General features: G+C 33.2%; 1 long non-coding RNA gene across 1 annotated transcript; it reads left to right on the top strand.

Annotated features, from left to right (window-relative positions):
- The first annotated feature begins 3,632 nt into the window (after positions 1-3,632).
- LOC144557334 (uncharacterized) lies at positions 3,633-4,818 on the top strand. Its single transcript, XR_013512612.1, has 2 exons — positions 3,633-3,763; positions 4,318-4,818. It is a non-coding gene; the product is annotated as an uncharacterized LOC144557334 (long non-coding RNA).
- The last annotated feature ends 22,696 nt before the right edge of the window (positions 4,819-27,514 follow it).

Raw genomic sequence — 27,514 nt, 5'->3', positions numbered from 1 at the left:
AATTCAATGGTCTGAATTTGACTAGTTTTTGCACCCATCTTAACAAATAGTAAAAAAATTTCAAAAAATATAAAATTTGGTATCCAAGCATATTTTATTGTAGAGATGACATCTAACGGTTTGAATCGATGATTTAGACTTTAAAAATGAAAAAAATTGTTGTTGTAATTTGTTGTAACTCAAAAATTATTGTAACTTGATCCCTTCTCATGTATCTCATATATTAAAATTGGAGTTACGATGATAAAATTATAATTAAGATACTAACAGTTGCGCGTTGTTAATTCTGTGAATCCTTTTGAGTAATTATTTCCTGATTTTCCGAAAAGTGTGGATCTTCAAGTTAGTTACTAATAATTATTTATTTGTTGACATCTGAGTTGTTATATATGGAAAGGATACGATAGTTATGATAATTGGTGCCTAACTTATTCCTCCAGCTTTGTTTCAATACGCATCTTTTAATTATTTACTTGCTTAATAAAATCACCTTGACGGGTGACAGCCGTCAAGTTTTAATATATATATAGTAAGGCTACGCTACTTCGCGAATTAAACGGGTTATTTTAATTCGCGCTCATATTTCTAGTTTCGAAGTCCAAATAGCCGATTCAAACCGTTACATGTTTAATCTATATTAAAATGTGCTTGGAGATCAATTTTTATATTTTTTTTGAATTTTTTTTACTATTTATTAAGATGGTTTGAAAATCGCTGTTTTTTAATGGTGCAGAATTTTAATAAAAACAGTGATTTTCAAACCATCTTAATAAATAGTAAAACAATTTCAAAAAATGTAAAATTTGGTCTCCAAACACATTTTAAGGAATGATGTGCCTTCAAAAAGTCCTTCCTATACTCTTCCACCTCTTTCATGTTCACCGGAACTTCCACCGCTTTGGTCAGGTCTGAGTTGTCCACTGACATGGCTTGAAGTTAATCTGATAGGTCCTTAATATCAGAAGGAAGAATGAGACCCAAATTTAAATAAGAATCATTATTTTTAGACGTACACCAAAAAGAAGTTAAGGCAATAATACAAGATTCTAATGTTTTTGCAGTGACAGGATTAGTCCCATTAAAACAGACTTGATTTCTTTCTAAAAGGCGATCTTTAAAGGGTATAAGTGCATCAATAATTCATAAATCCTTAATGGATGTATAAGTAAAAGACAAACCATTATAATTAGAAATCCACTCCCAAAGTTCTTTAACATAACTACATTGAATAAATAAGTGGTTTGTACTTTCAAGTAGCCCACAGAAAAGGCAGTCGACTGGACCATGCCAATCTCTCTTAATTAAATTAACTCAAGTAAAAAAATATTTTTCCTAAGTAACCATAGAAAAATCTTAATCTTTAAGGGTATCTTAGACTACCATATGGTATTATAAACCTTATTAGAGTTAGAGATGTCATCATATTCTAGCCATTTGTAGAAAAATGGACAGTAAAGATATGTTTATTGGACATCTCCACAAAAGTCTGTCCTCTAAAGAATCATGTAAAGTGAAATGTCTAAATTTAAGTAAGAGACCATTGCATTTCTGGAAATAAACTGCAGTCAATTGTCTTGTAAAAGTCAATTGTAATGGAGTAGAAGAAGCTGCTAGGTTGTTTGCATTAGCGAAGTGCACAAAACAAATCTATTCTCAGCAATAGACAATAAATGGGGATAATGATGTTGTAAAGGAGATTCATCTAGCCATTTGTCATGCCAGAAAGCCGGCAATACAACGTTGATTTAGAGAAGATGGGAACATTAAAAAAAACACAATACTAACAGGGGCAGATCCAAGATTTTCGTTAGGGGAGGGTAAAAAAATACCGAATCAGATTTAAATATCTCATCGGATTTAAATCCATTAACTAATTGGGTACTCGATAAAAAAAAATAATACTTTAACTTATATTTTCTAATGCTTTGACTTGTAATTTATGATGTTTTAACTTATAATTATAATTACCAATCATAATTCAAGAAATTTATTTTGATTTTAATACTAAATTTAACCCGAATTAAAAATCAAAAATCTAGAGAGGGGCAAAAAAAATTTCAGGGAGAGACAAAGTCGATCAGTACTGATAGATCACCACTAAAACTCAAAATCCCGAGGGAGCGGCTGCCCCCCTCCCCCGGTATACACTGGGTCCACCCTAAATACTAATATGAAGAAGTTGCCTTAGGAGAGAAAAAGATCCAACGAACAAAGACATTTGAGTGATGGTATGATATCTTGGAGCTAATTAAAATATTTTGATGGAAGTGATAGGTCTTTAAGATGAATCAATTAAGTTGATGCTTATTTACTTGATCTTTCAAAGTTATTTGTTCTCTCACTAATTAAGCTTAATTTGTTTGTTCTCTCAAAATTGTCGTGTTATTATTTTGATTTATTTGACTTTCAAAGCTGTAGCGATATACACTGGTTATAAATGGACACATTATGTGCAGTATGTTCCCAGTTGGCAGCAGATTTTAGTTGCTATTGGTACAGTATTTGTGACAGTATGGTCGGTCTCATTCACTGCCAATCTAATGTACTCTATGTTGGTAATACTTTAAATAGCACCATCCGTTAGTACTCAGTCACGAGACAATTTGATACAGAGTCATCCGTTAGTACTTGTCATCTTGAAAGCAAGACAACCGTACTAGCCATGGTGACTGTGGAGACTAGATGTCGCTAATTTCATTCTAATTTTACCAATGCGGATTCTCTTAGGAACAAAATTTTAATAATTATTATTTATAAAAAAATTGTATGGATCTGTACTAAAATGTAAAAAAAAAAAATGTTGTCAACTTTTTAGCCATGAAGTCGGCTCCATTTTATCAAAAAAAAAAAACCAAAAAACAAAGAAACTACTTTTTGTGTGGTTTGCGTCGGTTTAGGACACCGAGGACGCAGTCCAACAAATGTGTTATTAATATTATCAAGAGAGATGATCAAATGATGAACATGATCCACTAATCAACATGATCGAATAGGGTTGATAAAAAAAGATTGTGGTTCGTGGCTCGATCGTGATTCGCAGCTGACTCGTTTGCTAACAGTTTGTTTGATACTGCACTGAACTAGAACCTAGCTCGCTTGCCACTTGTTCGGTTCAAAATTAACGAGTTTAAGTTGGGGCCTAGCTCGCTCGTCAGTTCGCGAGTTGGCTCGGCTAGGCATCAATTTGTGAATTTGTATGAATTTGTGTGTATTTTATATTGTCTAGTTCGGATTAGCTCGGTCCAAAAAATTTGTAGAATTTATTTTCTTCTTAAAATAAGATTCAGCCAGACCTAGTGAGTTAGCTCGACAGTTCGCGAGCTAGCTCGATCCAACTCGTGACAATTTCAGGCTGAGATTCCAGTTCAAACCTCTAAAGTTAACCCACTCGTGATTCAAACAAGCCAGCTCGTGACGAGTTTGAACTGTCTTATAATGAGCCAACTCGTTGCCAACCTATGATCGAATGACCAACAATATATCAAGTATTTTAATTCTTAAATTAATAATTAATTATTATTTATCAATGTTTATGCCTAATTCAGCATACGAAACTAGTTTGTACAACGCTAATTCGAAACGGGCCCATAATACGGAAACTAGTTTGCACAAAACTTCGAAACGGGCCTAAATTAAAATTCAACTGCAAAGGCTAGGCCTGATTCCTCTTTCAAGTTGTAAATAAATTCTCATTTCGATCTCTCATGTTGCAGGAGACACCACCGGGTAAATAGGAGCATCGTCTGGGGAACAAGATCCTCTGGTACGCGTAATTAGTGATCCAATTCAGACTTTGTGTCGTCTGAAACAAAGTCCTTTTTATTTCTGTAGTTTGCTAACTATTGGGATGTATTGTTTGAGGTGTTCAGATCCCAATTTTGAGATTTTCTCATAAAATTTGGCAAATATTGTTAATTATTTAAATCTCCTGTGGAATTCGTTGATTGGCAATAGTAGTTTCAGAACAATTATGCCATGCTGAACTCCGAATTAGCTTTCTTGCTTTGACGATTTAAAGTATACAGCTACCGTCTGTGGCTGTTTGTGTTAGATTATTGTTTATTGGTTTTTACTATAATCATAATTTATGTGGTGGTTGCACCAATTTTGCATAAAATGGCCTTGTACACAAACTCGTTCGATATGTGTACAATTGTACACCCACGCTTTTGTTTATTTTTAGGGTTAAACTGCTGTTTCTGTTGATCGTTCGATAGGTGTGGTTTGGAGTTTAGTAGTGATACAGTGATACTGATACCAGCAAGCAGCCGTAAAATGTTTTGAATAACATGCACTTACTTTTTAATTTATATTCAGGTATCATACCGAAATAGTTCACATTAGAAGGCCACATCAAATTCTACTCTTATCAACATAAATGGAAATGAATTGGGGTGAACTAAATGCTGACGTACTCCGCCACATTGCCAGAAGAGTTGGAGACATGGGCAACTTCATTCGGCTCCGTGCCGTGTGCAAGCACTGGCGCTCCTCCGTGCATTTTTCTGACCTGCCCCCGCGACCTCGTTTGATATGGCCTCGTCCCACAGAGTTTGGCGGTACATAGTTGTGCCTAGTCTTTGTTAGATTGATTGGTGAACTGTCTGACCATGTTTAAGTTTTTAAGACTTGTAATTTGTTAAGAAGAGTTTGTGTGAGTAGGAACTATGGAGATTCTAAGAAACAACGACTACATGATGCTGTCACCTTGATAGCCTCTGTGCAATATCTTTACTCTCTTTAATTTTCCATACACTGATCCTCCTTTTTGATGTATTTGCTATTTTACAGTACAACTTGAGAGTTTAATTCGCTTCATAGATTCAGTACGTATAAGGTTAAACTGTCATGATGTAGTTGCCCTTGTTCTGAAAGATTGTTTGTGTGTCTAGGTTTAATATATAAGGGACTGTTGTTTCTCTTTAACGTAGTTAATGCGGTTCATTATCTGCAGATTGTTAGTTCAACAAAAATTAAGTATCTGAGCAAGTTGAAATTAGGCCCCTTCTTATTTTGCAATAATTTATTTTACATTTTTCAAAGATTTGTTGAGATTTACTCATTTACCTTAGTGTAGACCTCAAAATTGACTCTGATTTCATAACTGGTACGTTACTGTTGGTACCATATAATCTAGCAAAGAAAACTTTTTTTGGTACACCACCCTTGACCCTTATTTACATCTACAAAAGCATTAACTGAAACATGATGTGCTTTGAAGCCTTTTAAGGTCAGACATCAACACCACTGTGATTATGCATCCATTAGCATTGGTACCAGTGGTACCACCATCTCTACATCTTCAAGAATCTCCACTGGGCTGAAGCATTGAAATTCTCTAATCTCGCATCCAGATTGTAATCTCAATAGAAAATTATGGTCACCGTGTTTTTCCAACCAGATAATTCCAATCAAATATTCCAGATTGTAATTCACACAGGCAGTAAAAATTCTTTGCAGAAACCAACTGGTATCTGTGATGGTACCATATAGCCATTTATGAGTCTATTGTAGTATTGAAGTTCGTTCACTTGTAGCGGAGCTTTATTTTCCTTTTTTTTTGGGTAGCTCTGGAGTTTCTTTTCATTTGAAAACTTACATGAATTATGATATTGTTGCCACTAGTATATATTCTATATTATTTTCAAGTTTGTAGTTTAAATGAATCATGTATTTTTTTTGCTTTCATTTGATTTGATGGTAAGTTGGTGCCTTGACCTCTTATTTTAAAAAGAAACCAATTGAATTGAATTAAATCTATCCCTGAAATATACCACCCAACTGCACTGAAAATCTGGCATATTCATATCAGATTGGAATTAAAATTAAAAAAAAATCTGTATATCATTTTCAATATATACTGGCCGTTAACATACTTCTGGTACACTGCAAATCTTATTATCAACTAATATGTAGACATTTCACCAGTATTAAGTAAAAAAAAAATGCTAAAAGCATAGCTTACTTGGTTCATCTTCCTGACTTCCCTTTTTAACTTTACAGCATATCTGAGGCTTTAGTTTCATTTTTATGCAAAAAGAAAAAGAAAGGAGGAGGAGCAAGAAGAAAATAATTCAGGGCTATGCACATGTTTGCATAATGCTTGCATGTCAGTATTGTGTTCACATCAACTATTATTTTTAGAGAAAAAATAGTTACCTACATCTCTATCGTACAATCTAATCAGTGGTTCAGATATGTCATCTTGCGCTAACCAAAACATCCACTTTGGAAATTATTGACAAGACCTTCTACCAGCGATACAAAAATTAAAATTCAAAGAGAAATCATTTTTGCATTTGTTGGAAATTTAAAGGAGAAAAGATTGAAAAGACGTCTCTTTTAAGGGAGAGAATCTCGAGTACTGTATTGTCTGGCGTACAGAGCTACTCCACTAACAGAAATATTGTTAGAAGTTACAACGAGAATGATAATAAATAAGCACCTTGTTATTTTTATTATGATTTTTTTATATAAGAATGCATATTTTATTCGAATAAAATAAGTGATACTTATCTGTTTTTCTCAAAAAAGTGATACTTATCTGTATTCTACAAAATTATAATATATTTTTTTAAATATTTATACTTAATGATTAAAGTGTTTAAGAAAAAATATCGGAAAACTAAATATAACCAGTCACACATTTTTTATAACGAATCTTATAATTTGAATTGTGATAATTGAGATATTATCAGAATCTTTGTTTAACACTTAATAGAATGAGAAAAATAGTAAATGTATGCTATTTAGTCATGCTTAATTCTCACTGTATATCTTGATAGATATAATCATCCGATTAAATCAATAATAACAGTTCATTTTCTTTTACCTAAGACCCAGTACCCTTTTTCTGAAACGTGACAAGTGAAAACAAAACAAAAAATCTTTCTCTTCTTTTCTTACGTTGATGTGGTTAAATAAAATTAAAGAGGCTACATCAGTAAATTAGGGGCATAAGTAAATTAATATAACAGAAAAATAGGAGGCTCTTTATAAATGAATAAAAATTATTTGTTGCAAATTAATTCGATGGATTAAGTTATAAATCCATGCGTTTATATAATTTTAACCAGCATGCCAATTTCTCTAAAATAAATTTGAAGTAAAGAGACAACTGTAAAATTTAAGAAGTATTTCTTTAAAGATAGAATCAAATCAGTTTTTTTTTTTTTGTCAAATATTAAGTTACCATTAATCTACATGGCAGGTTGTAGATTGGTTGCTGCATCAGCACATGCTCTTGATTTTGACTTCTTTGTTCCATTATTATTTGTGCAATAAGGTGATTCAAAAGAGGCACATATAACTGAGTCAGTGTCCCCCCGGTACCTGAGGTCCAATTTTAGAAATCTAAAATGGACGGCCCAGATTAATTCAGTTGGTCCAAACTCAATTCGGAACCAGTTGAAACTTTAGGGGTCTGCTTTGAGATTCGTGCAATATGAAAAGAACTGTCCAGATTTATAGCTTGCCCCTCAGTTATCTGGGGTGATAAGGATTCCATATTACTGTGGTTTTTTTATGTGAGTAAAATACCTAAAGGCATTTGTCTCTGTATTTTGAAAATTAAAGCAATTGGTTACTGCAATTGGTTACTTTTATTTTGAGCGTTAAATGAGTCCATTCATTGCCACATTTAAATACACTTCTCTTTTACTTCTTTTTTATAAGGTGAATTTCATGTATACCCCTAAAAAAATATCAAACTTACATATTTTCTCCTCTAAAATTCATAATATCATATTTATCCTTCTAAATTTAAAAAAAAAAACTCACAAATTTACCCATTTTATTGTTTACTCTGCTGAAACTCATATAATATGTATAGAGTGTCCACTTTATCATTTACCAAAATATATATGTGTGTGTGTGTGTGTGTGTGTGTGTAGCATGCTTCGGTAAAATACCAATCATCTAATTGGTAGGTTTTTTAGGGCAAATGTGTCATTTCTCTACTTCTAGCGCTTACAACAAGTATATACCTAAATGTCGATGGGTATGCGTAAAAAGTAGAGAAATATTTCATTTGTCCTCGAAAACTAACATTTTTCTTAAATATGCTACATATTTTTTATTTTCTTAATAAAAGATAAATTGGTACTTTATAAATTTAAAATGATTTTTTTTTAATAGAAAAGATAATGAAACGGTTAAATTTGTGAATTTTTTAAATTTTGAAAGGAAAATACGATATTATGAATTTTGGAGGGGGAATGCGTAATTTCGAAATTTTTGAGGGAAATACATGAAATTCCCCCCTTTTCTAATAGCCAGATTGGAACAGTACGAGTTAGAAAAAAAGCACCCACAAAGAATCCAAAACCGATTTTCGTATCTCCTCTCCTTAAATTTTTTGTATTATAAGAATTATAAAAGCTGAACATGAGCATCCGCTATCCTGTAGATCAGTAGATGTAGACGTACATCACATCACGTGTAGATGAACAGTATCATTAAACAGTGATCTGGGTGCATCCACACCGTCCGATTCGTTTTCAGTTAAGGCTTCAAATTCCCTTTTATGAATTGCCATCATGTTGCCATTCTGCGTTCACGTGGTGGTGGTATTACCGTATTACTGTACTGTAACAGTAATAATTTCTTGATCCATGGAACGATAAAAGGAAGTAAAAGCCAAGGAAAAACAATAAAACATACAACGGAATTACTATGCAGATATATAAAATCATTTTGTTAGTCATCATTACATTACAGAGTTGCAGAATTGGAAATCGTTCCCTGATTTCCATCTTTCCATCATGTCTTCATTGAAGAGAAAGAGATAATGCCATTATGAAGGAATGGAGAAGCCAACATGGATCCCATGATATGTTCAATCAATCCATCCATCTTCATGGCCATCTACTGCCATCCCAAAATTATTGCATCATTTATTCTCCGCTGCCGACAAAATGGACATCTCCAGTTCCCAGTTTTGTTGTTTTGGCACAATGGAGAAGATTTTTAAGATCTGTCAAATAACATTAGTGCAAAACCTGATTCATTTGTGAGATATATGAAAGCCTTTTTCAAAATATTTATGAAAATGTATTGAAACAAATTTTACCTATCTTGTCTTCAAAAAAAAAAAAAAAAAAAAAAATTACCTATGGACCACATATCATTTTGACGGTTCTAATGTGAGATATATAGGAGAGAAATGTCGGCCACCAAACAAAGGGAATTTAAACGGTCCTGTCTTCTAAATATTTATCGTATATACCCGGTTCGTAAAATTAATGACAGGATGTCGGATCACAATAACAACAGTACAACACCATAAACAATGGATCACACTTCATAAAAATGGGTACATAAATCTTCAATATGGACCATGTTCTTTCAAGAAATTTATGAGAAGAGACGGGGTCCACCGGCCATGTGACCCCAGTACCATCACTTCACATCCTCTGAGATACCGCATATTTTTCGTGACATTTTGGTATATCTCAACTGTTCAGATACGTTCGGCACGAATCTGAAAGCAAAAATAATACTGGCTCCGTGAGCTATCCCCGAATAGGCAACGAACACGTCGGTCACGCAAAATATGAGATATCTCAGAGGATACGCACTCCAGTACCATCTCTCCTGGCTTTGCTATTTTATCGTGAATAGCCATATGTACCGCACATGTACCCGTTTCTCTTGCAGACTCGCACGTTATATTTTGACCCGCTACAAATCAGCATATACCAAACCTATAAAAATATCCAATTTGCTGACTTACAGACATTTAATTCCTGTTGCTCTTATTATTCTGGGCTGATTCCTGTGCAAACAATCGTGTTGCCTTTTCATCATCTCTCATTCCATATAGTTCATTAAATTTTACCAGCTAGACAGAGTGCCGCAGAGTTCAAAGTCACTGAAATTCAGTAATGGCTCTGTTCATTCTTAGTGCAATTCATGGGAAAGTTAATTGCTGCAATTTAAGACGACATTAACATAATCACAAGCCTCATGTTTGGTTGTGGAGTAAAGTTAATCATATTAATTTTCTTACTCCAAGCTAAGATAGATTAAAATAATCATGTTTGATTGGAGTTTGGTAGAGTAAGCTTATGAAGAGAAAGAAAATTATAACATGGTGTTACTCTAACTGCGGGACCCACATGTAGAGTAAGTTAACTTAATCCGGATTAACTCAAATGTTACTCCATCTTACTTCTTCAAATTTACTCCCCATTTGGCTCTTTAAAGATGGAGTAGAGGGTTTACTCCACAACCAAACATGACCAAGATTCGCGAATTAAACCCGAATAATTTGTTTTTTGGTGATGTCGAATCGAAAGACGAATTATTCGGTTAACCGAACTTTGATCAAATTAAATCCAAACAATTAGCGAATTTTACGAATTTTTCTCGAATTTTACAAATTATTCACGAATTTTTCCCAAATTTTTCCTAAAACTTTTTTTTTTTTTTTTTGCTCTCTTGCAAGACTGAGATCTCTTGTCTGGATAATTTTGAATTATATCCGAATTATTAATCACGAATTTTTGATCTCGCCGAACCGAACCAATCCCAAATAATTCAATTGTCACTATGGACATTAACACTGTGCAAGACTAAAATAACTCACTGAAATTCCGAAAAGGAAAGGACGGTAGGGGAAAAGAAGCAGGCAACCATGAATTCGTATCCTCTCAATTAACTCAAAAGGGAATCTTTTAAGTCAATGAATGTTGACCATTCAATATGTTTCAAGATTCGTGTTGACTAGATCCGCACTAATATTAAAGGGCACCCTATATCATAACCGGAACCGGATTGATTCCATTTAACATCAGATGGTTGAAATTCATTAACTCAAAAGATTTCCTTTTGAGTTACTGTAGAGGATGCGCATTCGGCAACCATCACCTCTTTATACATACCTCAAATTTAAGTGATTATCCGCTAAAAAGAATAACTAAAATCAAATGTTAGGAAATTTAAGAAAATATTTACAATGTTATTTTTTTAGTTTGAACCGTATTTTAAAAAAATATCAAATACATTTACTATAAAAAAGACTTATTCTAGAATAATCTATCAGACGAACAATAGTAGTTTCTTATAATAAAATTCTTCAACTTTACATCACCTACGTTAACCATAATTCGTTAAGCTTCTATATATCTAAAATAAGTATATATTGACAACATTGTTTTAGCTTCATACAATCAGAAGCGAAGGCATGTTAAAGTTATGGGGATCAATTGACCCATATTTATTTTAAAAATTTTGTATTTATACATGATTTTCTATATAGTTTTGAGTAGAATGTTATAGATACTTTAAAATTGACTCTCATTCACAGAAAATTTTATATAATTGACGTTATTCACGTTTGACACCCATAACTAGAAAGTCTAGCTCCGCCCTTGCATACAACACACAAATTATATATATTCTTTTTTTATTTTGACCATATTATTTGCATGAAACTAAAACTACTTTGCCCAAGTGGCCTTATTTTTACTCCTAAAAAGAAAGAACATGATGAGGTTCTTATCTCCAATGATCTCTTCTTTCTTTTGGATGCATTTACAAATGGAAAGTCATTTGTTTCCCCTTTCTTTCCAAAAGGGTGCATATGTACTTATGGAGTGAGACTTTACCCATGGTGGGACGCTGTTTTGCAACGAATTACATATTTTTAGTGAAACTTGGGATTAGCTCTCAAGAGAAGAAGCAACCTACGTCTACCTAAACTTGTGTCTGCTAGCTCTGGCATCTGTTCTGATTTGTTTTGCCTTTTCTTTCACTGTTTAAATTTTGAAACACTCGTCTTTTATTTGCAATTTATGCAAAATCATTTGTATACAACGAAATCCTTCGGACACTTGATTCAAACAAAATGCATATATGTATACAGCCAAAGAGTGCATCCGCACTCGGGGTGTTTTTAACCCTGAAACTCAAATCACTCTTTCTCTCTCTTCCCACAGCCCATTTTTCTTGTGTATTCAGCCAAAGAGAGAGAGAGCTCCAAGTCACTCTGAATCGCACTAAAGCTCGGGAAATCGAAGGTGGAGCCAAGAAATTGGCCATAGATCTCTCCTAGCCCTTCTATTCGGTATTCCTTTCTCCTTCTCTCTCTCTCTCTCGAAACCTCGAATTTTCTCAATTTCTCGTGTTTTCATTTTAAACCCGAGATTTGTGTTCGAATTGCTTATATACTAGCTCCTTGAGCTTCTTTGATTGTTTATTTGTCGATTCTTTCCCGATTTTATCTCGATTTTAGATATAGATTTCTAAGGTTTTGTGCCAAAATTGAAATTGGGCATAATTGTGAATTGATTAGTTTAATCCAACCGATTAGACTTGTAATCGGTAGGGTTACCTCTTGATCTTGAATTTCTAGAACAATTAACGGCTAATTTGAGGTTTTGACCAAATTAGGGTTTAACCAATCGGTAAATCGAATTGTTACGAGAACCAATGTTAAACCAACTATATGTGCAATATAGGCGTAGGCTCGGTTGAACAAGACCTTGCGGGACATTTTGAGACGTCTGATCCATAAATACGTGATACGCTCGTCGTAATCAGGTGCGGGATTCTTGGACTTGTTTGATATTTCATTTTCAGGAATTAAATTGTTATTCGTTTGTCATGTTGAATGTCTGATTGTTGCATCATTGAATTGCATAAATCATTTGCATAGCCCAATCAAATTAAACTCGAATTATTGTGAATGAAATGATTTGCATGCTTGTATGGTTGTCATTTGTGTCGATCTATTATGATCTGATTTTGATTGAAAGTCACCACGGACTATGTATGTGAGCGGATTTACGAAGTTGAGCTGTATAGCTGACTTGGATCCGACGAATTTGCAAGGTTGAGCTGTATAGCTGACCTTGAGCCCTGGATCCTTACAGCGCTTTAGGTGAACGGCCCTCAATTTTCTCAGTACCGGTTGGGACGAGGGGTGAGTGATTGTATTGATGTGTGATTTGGAGTCGTGGGTGACATGTGAACGTCTGTGGCTCGGTGGCATTCTCCTACGTGTTAATGCATTTGGATGGTCAATTGAATGTTACGAACATTGGAATGATTCCAAAGAGGATTTTTTTTATATGACTTGAACCAGACCTTAATAAAAGGTTAAGCCAAGCGATTACAGATGGGTGTCAGATAAAGGGTCCAGCTCGGTGGAACGTCTGTAGGTGTCAGTAACCCTACATACGAGGGTTTGATAAAGGGTCCAGCTCGAAAGAATATCTGTAGTTGTTACAAGCCCTAATGAGTGGAGTTAAGCCAAATATGTGTTGTGTTTGAAATTCATCTTGGAAATTCCGTTAATTGTGATTCATCTGGTTGAATTGTTGTCGAGCATATGCATTCTTTTATTTATGAATATATATCTGTTTGAATTGCTGTTGTATGGATTTCATTTCTGAATTTGGAGCTTGATTGCAAGTCCAATAATCTAACTGTGGCAAATTCGCACTGAGAATTTATTCTCACCCCAACCCTTCGGGTTACCTTACAGGTTCTGGTGCGTCCGTTTCCGGGGAGGCAAACGAGTAGCAGGCCGTTGGTAGTTTACCTTATATGACCCTAGAGATAGTTTGTTGTATAATTCTAGGTTTAGCCTTTTGGTTGGTATCCGGATGAGATACTTTGTTGTATTATACTCTGACCAGACTGTGTACTCTGATTATATTTAGAAACTTGTTTTATATTGCTTATTGTTTTGATTGAATTGTTAATTGCCTTGTAAGTATACACGGTATTGTATGCTTACGGCGGGGTACTGTTACGACCCGTGGCCGCGGGGTGTGACAAAACTACCGACGGAAAAGATTTAGAAATTAAACAATTGACTCCTACATCGGTACAATCAATCAAATTTCTTTACATGTCTCCTGCAGAAAGAGAGAGAGCGAGAGCATGAGATTTTAACCAATAAGAATTAAACATTTGGCCAACTCATCTTTAAAAAAAGATTTCTTATTAAGTAATTCTTCCTAACAATTGATGTACAACTCAGCAATTAAATTAGAAAGTCCCACGTATAATTTAGCAATCCGAAAAAGACAACCGATGTAGATGCTCTCAATGCATGCTCGCAACTATTTATAGCTTGTACATCCCTGTTTTTTGTTTTTCTTAAATAATTTGTAAGCATGCATTTCTCTGTGAAGAAATTAAAATCTCACACGTCCTTGATGCTAAGCACCCACAATTACTGATATTTAACTATTTAAGTATGTTCGATCAAGGAAGAAATTGAAATTTCACACACGTTTCTGATGGTAAACAGATACAAGTGGAGATACATGTGCTTGTTCTTTTCTTTTACATGGAAAATTCTAGATTATATTCAACTTTTACTGTACATCCAATTATGATGCATAATTTAAAAATTATTATTCAAATTAATATATAACACTGTAATAAATTGTGAATGGTGAAATTTAGAATTTGGATCCTCCCGGTACCCTAAAAGGGAATTTTTAGAATTAGTGTATTTGGATCGTTCTTTTAACTTTACACGAATCTCAAAGCACAAATAATACTGTCTCCCTGCGCCATCCCGAACAGGTATTGGCTGAGAGTAAATCTTAAACCGTAAAGTGAAAAGAATATTTTACACATACCGAAGAGGATACTCGTTCGCAATTTTAGGGTCAATTTCATGTATATCTCTCAAAAGTTTTAATATTACGTCTTTATCCCTCCAAAATCAATAATTACATATCTATCCTTAAAAATCACACAAACTCACATATTTATCCAATCTCACTCTATAACATATAAAATATCTCCAAAACTTATTGAATAATATTTTTTAAACTTAAAAAAAAATTTACAGTATTAATTAAAAAATATATTGACTATTATGCTCTTCGTTTTTGTCTCTTTAGTCCGTCTAAGTTCTCTTCTCTCTAAGGTGTCAAACCTCCTGCCTCTCTCTCCAAACAAAAATGAAAAATTAAAGCAGCGAGGGGCGGCATAAATATGTAAAAGGGGAGGCGACTAGGAAAAGCAGAGAGAAATCTGTGATTTGGCGCATTTGGAGAGAGAGGCGGGGGATGTTTAGCGTATTACATAGAAGAGAACTCAGATAGACTAAAGAAATCGAAGGGCATAATAGTCAATATATTATTAATTAATATTGTAAAATAAATTTTTAAAAAATATTATTTAATTATTTTTCGAGATATTTGATATGTTATAGAGTTAGATTGGACAAATATGTGAGTTTGTACAATTTTCAAGGATAAATATGTAATTATTGATTTTGGAGGGATAAATACGTAATATTAGAACTTTTGAGGGATATATATGAAATTCCCTCGAAATTTTAATAGTCTTATGGTGAATGATTAATCAAATTTCAAATCAACTAAAATTTTTGATACACGTCCTATCTAAAAAAATAAAAACACATCTATAATTTTAATTTTTGAATTTGAATGATACTTTAAAATATAATAATCATTCAGACATGCATTCGTTAGGTGTAGGTTTACTGTTTTTGTGAAACAGGGATATTATTCTAAAATGTTAGTTTTTGAGTAAAGTTAAAAATGAAGTCATCTAACTATTTAATATTTATATATAAAAAAAAATATGCTCGAATTTTGTACCTGCGACTTTTCACACAAAAAACATTTCTTTACGGCTAGATCAAATACTAGTTCTCTCCAAAAATATTAATTGATTTTGGGTTTTGCTTGATGACTTCTTTTAAGAAAAACTTGAGTTGTTCATGTTTCCACTTCATTGTTCATCTACAACTTTTACAATTGAGTTATGTGTCTGGACGAGAGGCAGATTTTTAACTTTGAGAGAGGGGATGTCAAACACATAATGAAAGTCAATAATATATTTTTTTTAGAAAAAGTACAGGGGTTAATTTTACAATGATCATAATATGTTATTATAACTTATACGGCAAAATAATGTCAGAGCACGTATCTTTTAAATGATTATAGTTTTAGTCTTATATATCGGATCCACCCCTAGTTGTGTGATAACTCGCTCAATATTAGTCACAAGTAGTTATATATCAAATCAGGTTAGTTGATCATAATACATCAATAATGATAATTTTAAAATTATACAAGCAGACAAATTATGCTGTTAATGTACAGTTTTTATTTTTCACGTGATATATTTTGAAAATAAGTACAGGAATTTCTAATTTGATCTGCAAAGTTGTAATGTGACTGGGCATAGCTAGGTGTTTGTCTCGTTTCGGCCAGCATCGGTTGCCTAGCAACGCAGCATGCTTTTCTGTAAAAGTGCCTTTTTCCCCTTCTCGAATCTTTTGTGCGTCTTAGCTGACAAACATAGAAGTGGAAAATAGAAAATTTTAGAAGCACGAGAATAATCGGATTTAACTAGTTTAGTAACACCGGATTACCAAAATACAATAACAACATATCTCTTATAGTGGAAAAAAACGTATCGTGCTGTGCTGTGTCGTGACTAACACGCTATGATTTCAGTCTCGTGCTATGTCTTGCCATGATCAAGTTAGTTTTCACGTGCCGTTACGGCACGCAAAAGATCACGCCATGTGAGTTATGTTATGCCATACTCAAACGTGCTGTGACTAAATTTGACTTGCGTGATCAAACGTGCCTCATGTAAATTATGACTCGCATGACTCATGTGGTCATTTAATCATAATTTTAAGTTAGTTTATTCAAGATTCATCATTAAATCAAAATTTAACGGTTCTAATTACACGTGACTACATTTTGTACTGTGCTGTGCTGTGACTAGATCTCACACATGACTCTAATTACGGACTTACTGATTAGTGCAGAAATTGTATCCACTGCTTTTATTAAAAAAAAATAAACAATAAGATTCGATTATTTTTATTATAAATTATATTATTTCAATTCTTAATGTTAAAAAACTAATATATTGGATAACAAGGGAAAAATACCAGCAGTTAATAGAATCTCTCTATTGAGTAAGCATAACTGTAAGTGTCTAAAATCTCTTTCTTTATTCGGTGAGCATGTTCAGTTGTTTTAAAGAAGCAATAGGGTATTGAAAAAGAAATATGGTTTTTCAAAATCAATTGGTATTTATTTCTCTTTTCTTTTTCTTTTTTCTTTGTTTGATCCCTATTTTTTTATTCTTCATTACATATTTATTATCGTTATCGTTTCTTTCATCTATCGAGTCTTTTCGGGTAGGCATGAATTCTCCCAATTTGTGACCTTTGATAGAATCTGTTATATAAATAGGTATATGTTCATTTCCATTATGAATACCGATTGTATGGCCAACCATTGAGGGTATAATAATTGATGCCCAAGACCAAGTGACTATTATTTCTCTCTCTTTCTCCTTTTTGATTTTTTCAAATGTTTCTGATAAATACTTAGCTACAAATTTTTTCTTTACTACAATCCTTATTTTTTCACCTATCACAGCTGATTACTTCTTTTTTTGCATTGAAAATATTGATTGTCATTCTATGTCCAATAGATGATCTAAGTATCAAGGTCAGAATCCATACAATAATTTAGAATGGAAAAAAAGACAAAATACTTTCTTTAGCTAGATAAGGGGCGAATGTAGCCAAGTGGATCAAGGCAGTGGATTGTGGCTCCACCATGCCCGGGTTCAATTCCCGTCGTTCGCCCATCCCATTATTTCGAATACCAAAAATTCGATTTGGAATATTTCTATTTACGGCAACAAAGAATTAAGCTATCACTATATTTTCTCTTTTTTCTATTTCTTTTTCCAAGCGTAGGATAACCCCAAGGAGTTGTGGGTTTTTTTCTACCAATTGGGGCTTTTCCTTCACCGCCCCTGTGTGGATGGTCCATAGGGTTCATAACTACTCTTACCACAGGACTCTTACCTAGCCAACACTTCGATCCAGCTCTACCCAAACTCTTGAGCTTCACCCCAACATTACCCACTTGTCCGATTGTTGCTAAGCAGTTTTGAAATATCAAACGAACCTCCCGAGATGATAATCTTAATGTGGCTAATTTATCCTCTTTTGCAATCAGTCTCGCTACAGCACCTGCTGCTCTAGCTAATTGTCTGCCTTTTCCATGTGTGAATTCTACGTTAAGTATGGCCATGCCTAAAGACATATCGGTTGAAGTAGATTATTTCTTTTTATCAAAAAACTCCTTCCCAAATTGTACAAGCTTCTTACAAAGCATACGGCTTTCTGTATATGATGATATAGAAAAAATAGATCTTTTCATCGTATAATGAAGTATCACATGAGTGGATATAGAGGAATACGAATTTGATGAATCATTCATGTTATCATCTTCTACATCCTAGATCTCTCCGTTCCGCCATCTGACTTATGTTTCTCATGTAGCATTCAGACCAAATGACTCTATCAAATTACGTCGATACTTCCACAATATATTGGATAAGGAATTGATTTGCAACAACAAGAACAAAAAAAAATTGATCCACTTTAAAATGCAAGGTGCAGTTTTATATAAATCAGATTCGTCATTTTAATTGTATGGTCAGATTTATGAAATTCTCCCTTTTATAAATCAGATTCGTCATTTTAATTGTATGGTCAGATTCATCATGTTCGTCATTTTGATTGTATGGTCAGATTTATGAAATTCTCCCTTTTATAAATCAGATTCGTCGTTTTAATTGTATGGTCAGATTTATAAATCAGATTCGTCATTTGAGTAGTACCAACGCGTTAGTCCGTAGCTCTTCCTTACCACTCAAGGCAAATAGAAAAAAAATGAAATTAAAATAATTAAAAAAGAGTAATTCTTTTTTAATTTCAATATTCATCTTAATATATATGAAATATAGCGTGCACTATGTTCACTAAGAAAATATAGTAATCATAACTCCAAAATTTATTGAATCGATTTCAAACAATGAATCAAGACCGTTGAAACCGATCTACTCTGCGATTGAAGCAAGTACATGTAAAATTTTCAAATTTTCAAATTTGTTTAGTATAAAGTCAAGAGGTAAAAAAATGAATATTTATGAGTTAATACATTTAATTTTCATTATATTATTTTACCACTTGACTTTGTACCAAATGAATTTGAAAATTTTGCATGTACACATATCACTCTTGGAGTAGATTGGTTTCAACGGTTTGAATTGACCTCAAACAACAGATCTAAACTGTTGAAACCGATCTACTTCACGAGTGATGCATGTACATACAAAATTTTAAAATTTCTAATTCATTTAGTAGAAAGTCAAGCAGTCAAAAAACAATGAAAAATGACTGTATTAAAATGAATTGTAAAACCTTTTTTTTTTTTGCCGTTTTACTTTGTACTAAATTTGCGCGTACACACATCACTTGTAAAATAGAATGGTTTCAACGGTTTGAATTTCTCATTTCAAATCAATCCGATAAACTTTAGAGTTATGCTCACCAATATCTTTTGATGAACATACCACACACTAGCTTTAATGATCACATATTTACTGAGACTGGTGGTAATATGCATAGCGTATATTGGTCGATATTATGATCAATTTCTTTATTTTCAAACTCCAAACAATTAATTCAAATCATTTAACACGATCACCATTTTTAAAAATGTACTTACACACTAAAATAATTGTTATTTAATCTTCTTTATACATAGAAAATACTTACTTTGATATTATGAAAAACTATGTTTCTGTCCTTGAATAATTCCCGGTTATTATTCTTTGTGCATGTCAAGACAAGATGTATATAAAAATTAAAATTTTTGGCATGAATGTTTGAGTCCTCGATATTAATGGTGAAGCATTATAAGCATTTGATAGTTTTTGGAAACGTTGGACTTTTTAATGGTGAAGCATTATATATAGAGATGGGCTACATGAGATCATCAAGAGATCATCAAGAGATGGTTTAAATCTACATGAGATCATCAAGAGATTGCAATTATTCAAGGGAAGCAGAACACCTAAGACAGGCTTCATTTTGTAGTATTATCAATAAAATTAGCCTCATAAAGTTCATAAATGATCAATTTTGATCCATCTCAGGTGACCCCCAAAATAGTTGAGCATCATACTACTACTCCCCGCAAAATCCCCAGCAAGAAACAAATCTTCACTATACCACGTTACTAGAGAGTCCTCCTTTGATGGAAGTGGCCAGTGGTGGAGTTTCTCAGTAGTTGGTTAGTTTACCAAGTTTGCCCAAATTTTGATAATTATTGAGATGTGCCAGTGCATTATGTTATTTTATTTGTCCGTCACTGGCTATAGTCCTTGTGGTCGGTTAGCTTCCCCTTCTTCTTTTTTCTGAGATAGACAAGCGAAACCAATCAATCAAATTACTTATATCAGGTCGGTTGAGGGCCGGAGAAATCTTGGAACTATCTGAGAAGTTCCTTGACAGGTGAAGAAAAGGAATGGGCTCCGGCTACCATAGTTATTAAGTGCCTTTCTTTTTGCTGAAGTTGACTCCAAACACCATAGTTACTCTTCTTTCTACAATATATGGTTCACTCCTGGTAAAAAAAAACCATTAAGTTTGTCCAGATTACCTTATAAAACGAAACAATTTTTGAAAAGTAATTAAAATAAGAAAAGACCAACGTAACCCATCAATCAAAAATCAAAATCATACTAAACCAAATATTTGTTAATTGTCAGGAATTGAAATCTCGATATACTCGAAGAGCCAAAAGTTTACATATGAAAATTCATTAATTATTTTTTGTACTATTTGATACATTTGTTTTGAAAGTGCTTGACCCGTCAAAAATATTAAAATCGTTCAAAACTAATTCAATGGTCTTTCAAGTTCAAATGACAAAGCTTCACTCCTTTTACATCTGTATTTACGGAAAAGAATGGGAAAGTCTATTTGTTTGTTTTTTTTTTTTTTCTGTTTTTTTTCAATAGGAAGTTGAACGCTGAGGTACATTTATTATCATCTCCCATATTTGATTTCTATTACGGGTAAAAAAAAAAAATCACATATATTGGCACCAATAAGAGCAGCCCAATTAAGATTTGGACTTGCATTGAGGAGCCCAACATACAATTAGTGATTAACTAACAAAACAAGAACGGCGCCACAGCCCCCCTCACAGAGTCACAGGCACAAGTGCACAACATAGAACCACCTCAACTTAATTTAACTCCATTTTTTTACACAAAGACGTCCCTGCAATTCCCCAATTACTTCTCAATTTATGAATTTATTCTCCGTGCTCTTACCAAATGGAGAGGAGAAGAACGGTATTGTAAAATTACTGGCATTTAAAGGCGTGCTCAAGAGCTTCCTGAGAGCTTGTGAGTGGTCCCCACTCCGATTCGTTCCCCTTCGTATTTCGTACTGCATCCCTACCTTCTTTTACAGAATCCGGATTCACCACACCTGTGTAGCTGTGCGGAAATAGTATAATGTATAGCATTTTATTAACATATGGACCCCACTCCACAAGCATTGCGGAATAGGTTCATGTCAGAAACTTGCTACACTAAATAATGTTTCCTAGCCGACGCCGAGAATTAACTGAGTTTCTCTCACCTTCGGAAATTTTTTATATATAAAAATTATTAAAGTCACACTTACGAAATAGAAGGAGTACCTGATTCTCAATAAATTTAAAAAAATCTGGCTCAATAAGTCCGATTCAAATATATGGATCGGTCTCAATGATCAAGATCCATAAATATATATATATATATATATAGAGAGAGAGAGAGAGAGAGATGGGCTATGGTGCATTGCAATGCATGGAGGGGTTTGTGCATCGGACCATAAATCTAAAATTTAAAATCCAAATGACCGATCCAAACCGTTCATCTTGTTCTCCATATTAATATGTGCTTGGAGACCAAATTTTACATTTTTATGAATTTGTTTACTATTTATTAAGTATTTTACAAAATTGTTGATCCAACGGTGGCTTAACAAAACAGTAAAATCAGCAGCCACCGTTTGATCAACAATTTTGTAAAATATTTAATAAATAGTAAAAAAATTCAGAAAAATGTAAAATTTGGTCTCCAAGCACATATTAATATGGAGAACAAGATGAACGGTTTGGATCGGCCATTTGAATTTTGAATTTTAGATTTATGGTCCAATGCACAAACCCCTCCATGCATTGCAATGCACCATAGCCCATCTATATATATATATATTTAACGGTTAAAAAGGAGAAATTTGTATATAAAAATTATTAAAGTCACACTTACGAAATAGAAAGAGTACCTGATTTTCAATAAATTTAGAAAAATCTGGCTCAATAAGTCCGATTCAAATATATAGATCAGTCTCAATGGTCAAGATCCATATATATATATATATATATATATATATATATATATATATATATATATATATATATATATATATATATATATATAATGGCTAATATCAAAACGTTTGCAACACGCCTCCCGTGCAACCGATTCATTTTCTGATTTTTAAAGTCCAAATGATAAATCTAAACCGTTAGATGTGTTCTCCATATTAAAATGTGCTTGGAGACCAAATTTTACATTTTTTGGAAATTTTTTTACTATTTATTAAGCCACTTTGAAAATTGTTGATCCAACGGTGGCTGTTTGGAACAGTAAAATCAGAATCCACCGTTGGATCAGTGATTTTCAAAGTGGCTTAATAAATAGTAAAAATTCCAAAAAATGTAAAATTTGGTCTCCAAGCACATTTTAATATGGAGAACACATCTAACGGTTTAGATTATCATTTGGACTTTAAAAATCGGAAAATGAATCGGTTGCATGGGAGGCGTGTTGCAAACGTTTTGATATTAGTCATTCTCTCTCTCTCTCTATATATATATATATATAGAGAGAGAGAGAGATGGGCTATGGTGCATTGCAATGCATGGAGGGGTTTGTGTATTGGACCATAAATCTAAAATTCAAAATTCAAATGACCGATTCAAACTGTTCATCTTGTTCTCCATATTAATATGTGCTTGGAGACCAAATTTTATATTTTTCTGAATTTTTTTACTATTTATTAAGTATTTTACAAAATTGTTGATCCAACGGTGGCTTAACAAAACAGTAAAATCAGCAGCCACCGTTGGATCAACAATTTTGTAAAATACTTAATAAATAGTAAAAAAATTCAGAAAAATGTAAAATTTGGTCTCCAAGCACATATTAATATGGAGAACAAGATGAACGGTTTGGATCGGCCATTTGAATTTTGAATTTTAGATTTATGGTCCAATGCACAAACCCCTCCATGCATTGCAATGCACCATAGCCCATCTATATATATATATTTAACGGTTAAAAAGGAGAAATTTGTATATAAAAACTATTAAAGTCACACTTACGAAATAGAAAGAGTACCTGATTTTCAATAAATTTAGAAAAATCTGGCTCAATAAGTCCGATTCAAATATATGGATCAGTCTCAATGGTCAAGATCCATATATATATATATATATAATGGCTAATATCAAAACGTTTGCAACACGCCTCCCGTGCAACCGATTCATTTTCTGATTTTTAAAGTCCAAATGATAAATCTAAACCGTTAGATGTGTTCTCCATATTAAAATGTGCTTGGAGACCAAATTTTACATTTTTTGGAAATTTTTTTACTATTTATTAAGCCACTTTGAAAATTGTTGATCCAACGGTGGCTGTTTGGAACAGTAAAATCAGAATCCACCGTTGGATCAGTGATTTTCAAAGTGGCTTAATAAATAGTAAAAAAATTCCAAAAAATGTAAAATTTGGTCTCCAAGCACATTTTAATATGGAGAACACATCTAACGGTTTAGATTATCATTTGGACTTTAAAAATCGGAAAATGAATCGGTTGCATGGGAGGCGTGTTGCAAACGTTTTGATATTAGTCATTCTCTCTCTCTCTCTCTCTCTATATATATAGAGAGAGAGAGAGAGATGGGCTATGGTGCATTGCAATGCATGGAGGGGTTTGTGTATTGGACCATAAATCTAAAATTCAAAATTCAAATGACCGATTCAAACTGTTCATCTTGTTCTCCATATTAATATGTGCTTGGAGACCAAATTTTATATTTTTCTGAATTTTTTTACTATTTATTAAGTATTTTACAAAATTGTTGATCCAACGGTGGCTTAACAAAACAGTAAAATCAGCAGCCACCGTTGGATCAACAATTTTGTAAAATACTTAATAAATAGTAAAAAAATTCAGAAAAATGTAAAATTTGGTCTCCAAGCACATATTAATATGGAGAACAAGATGAACAGTTTGGATCGGCCATTTGGATTTTGAATTTTAGATTTATGGTCCAATGCACAAACCCCTCCATGCATTGCAATGCACCATAGCCCATCTATATATATATATATATAGGATTTGGCTAATATGCTATGGGTAGCTAAGAGGCCTCCCGTGCTACGGCTCAATATTTGACTTTTCAAAATCCTAACGGTCGATCCGAACCGTTAATCTTGTTCTCCATATTAATATGTGTTTGGAGACCAAATTTTACATTTTTTTTAGATTTATTGAATATCGCTGTTTTTTATGGTCCAGATTTGTCTGAAAAACAGCGATTTTCAATAAATCTAAAAAAATAGTAAAAAATTTACAAAAAAATGTAAAATTTGGTCTCCAAGCACATATTAATATGGAGAACAAGATGAACGGTTCGGACCGATCGTTAGAATTTTGAAAAGTTGAATATTGAGCCGTAGCACGGGAGACCTCTTAGCTACCCATAGCACCGTAGCCAAGTCCTATATATATATATATATTTAACGGTTAAAAAGGAGAAATTTGTATGGCACATTTTGTTTGATACTAAGTGGATCTGACTCAATTAATCAGATGTAAATTTTATTTTTAATTCGATAGAGACTGATCTTTCTATTTATTTTTTTAAAAATAAACTAACTTGGATCTTCATCATTGAGGCTGATTCACTTCTTATCTGATTTTTTGTGGCATCTTTATTTCAAATTTTTCCATGAACGTCTATTTTTTTTAAATAAAATATATCTATGAATCTGAACCATTGAGACCGATCCATATATTTGAATCGGACTCATTGAGTCAATTATTTCTAAATTTATTAAAATTCAAGTACTCTTTCAGTTTTTGTATGTGTGATTTTAATAATTTATATAGATAAAAAATTTCCCTTACATTCCCTCCTCCTAGACCCAGAGTCCTAGAGTGCTGCTTTTTAGTGTTAACCGCTGGAGGCTGGAGCAGTGGAGCTCATTCTTTTCCTTTATCTTTTTGGGAGCAAATAGCAAAGAGAGTAAAATGGAGAGAGAGCACAGGAGGCTACTGAATAGGGGTGGAGACTGAGTGCGTATCCTCTGAGATATCTCAATGTTTGCGTGACCTACGTGTCCGGTGCCTATTCGGGGTGATGTAGGTGGTCAGTATTATGTGTGCTTTGAGATTCGTGCAGAACGTATTTAAACGGTTGGGATATCCCATAAAGACGCGCAAAGTTTGAGATATCTCAGAGGATACGAATTGCGTCAGAGATCCAGGCGTAGGCGCTACTGTTTCCCTGGAGGTAATAATGCGACGTTATTGAATGTACATTGTGTGTGTATACTGTATAGCTGTTCGATACGATACCATTTATTGTCCCATAATATAAATAACAGGATTCTACTTTGCCTACTTTAATCTTGCATCAAAATTCCATATGTTGTTTGACGCAATTAAAGCTCCAGAGTATAGCTAGGGTTGTAGTGTAGTGACAACTATCACAGGTCCATAGCAAACTGTAAAATTAAGAAAATGGTTCCGTATGCCCGGTGTATCATGGTTCCATGGACCGTTTGACAGTACAAGTTTACTGGTCCCAGCTACATTTGTCGTGGCCGATAATAGACTGATCCTAAGTTGTGGATAAAGACAATGGATTTTTTTTTTTTTGATTTGAACGACAATGGATTTTATGTATTGCGGTCGTAGCAAACTCTCCATTTTACAGATTTCTCCCCTAAAAATATTCTAATTGCGTTAGAGTTGTTTATTTTATTGTAAATATATTTAAAATTTCTATGTTTGAGGTTGAGGAGCAAAGGAAATAGAAGATAATCTTTGTCGGATGTCATTTTACTTTACGCCAGATGTATATTTATTCTCCGATTTTCTTATCTCTCACCAAACTCCGAAGCCATTAAACTTGTATGGTATCCACATATTAATTACTCTTTTGCATATTCATCAAATATACAAACGAAATATGTCTCGGAGAATGGTGTCGACCCATCTTTTTATTTTGCCGTGTACATATTTTTCATTCCATCAATCCAATTATGTATTAGATGAAAACGGTGACCGGGTGATCAAATGTAAATAAAATATAAAATTAGCTATTCTGGAAAACTAAACGGCAGTTCAAAACTATCCAAAAGGAAGTAACTACTTTTTTTTTTAGATTAAAGCCTGAATAAGTACACTAAATTTCTTGCTTTGTATCTCTAGCATTTTTTTTTAAAATTGATTGTTTTGTTCAATTCTAATCCCTTTTTTTTGGATAAAAGTGGTATAAAACCACCTGTTTCATTAGAAACATGTTTGTCTATACAAAATAAATGCAGTTAAGCAGTAGTTCAATTATTACAACAGATCAGATCTCTAGTTGTGAAACAACTCAGAGATATCTAAATCAGCAAGCCATAAGCTAAGAGTTTGCTAAGGGAACAAGATACAAAATATTAAATATTTGATCACATACGCTATTGAAAGATCTAAGGTGCTGCAGAGGAACTAGCATGTGAAGAGCTGGACTGGGCAATAGGGACTGGAGCAAAATAATCAGCATCAATCTCATCATGCTATGTCCTGTCTCATTATTTTGATAATTCATGCTCGTTAGTTTCTATTGATAATTAAGTAGAATGATGCGTGGTCCGGATACATTATTTTGGATAACTCCGTACTTTAAATTATTCAATTGTTAAGATGGAAGAGTATCATCTTTAGAAGCAAAGCTATGGTACTATGCATATTACGATTTGGTCCGTAATGGGATCAATATTTTCATTTTTTAAATTTTATTGGACGATCTGAACCGTTCAATATGATTTTCATAAAAATATGTATTTGCAAATAAAATTTTATATTTTTTAAGATACGTAGAAAATCACTGTTTTTGGATGGTCCAGAATTTTCAGACCAAGTGATTTTCCACCTATCTTAAAAAATAGTAAAAAATTTATAAAAAATATAAAATTTGGTTGGCAAGTACATATTCATATGGGGAATATGTTGAACGGTTCGGATTGACCGTTATGATTTTTAAAATAAAAATATTAATATGTATCCAACCCGTGATATACATAGGATATATAAACTTAAAGTCGGTATGAGTTCACCGTCAGATGCATAAAATCATGGAAAAATTTCTAGCGAGCTCGTGTAAACATTTGAAATAGCCAATTTTTTCAACAACAATAAAATCATAGTATTCATTATTTCCATAAAACTTGACATTTTGTTTTCTATCCCCTTTTACTTATTTAACATTTATACAAGAGGAGGGTTCAAATGCCTCCATCTCTCTCCATCATTTTTAAAATTCAAACAGTCGATCCGAACCGCTCAACC

The sequence above is a fragment of the Carex rostrata genome, chromosome 7 (assembly GCF_964058835.1).
Source record: "Carex rostrata chromosome 7, lpCarRost1.2, whole genome shotgun sequence".
In the NCBI taxonomy this organism is placed as follows: domain Eukaryota; kingdom Viridiplantae; phylum Streptophyta; class Magnoliopsida; order Poales; family Cyperaceae; genus Carex; species Carex rostrata.
Note: the sequence above shows the minus strand (reverse complement) of the source record. Positions and strands in the feature narration are given on the sequence as shown.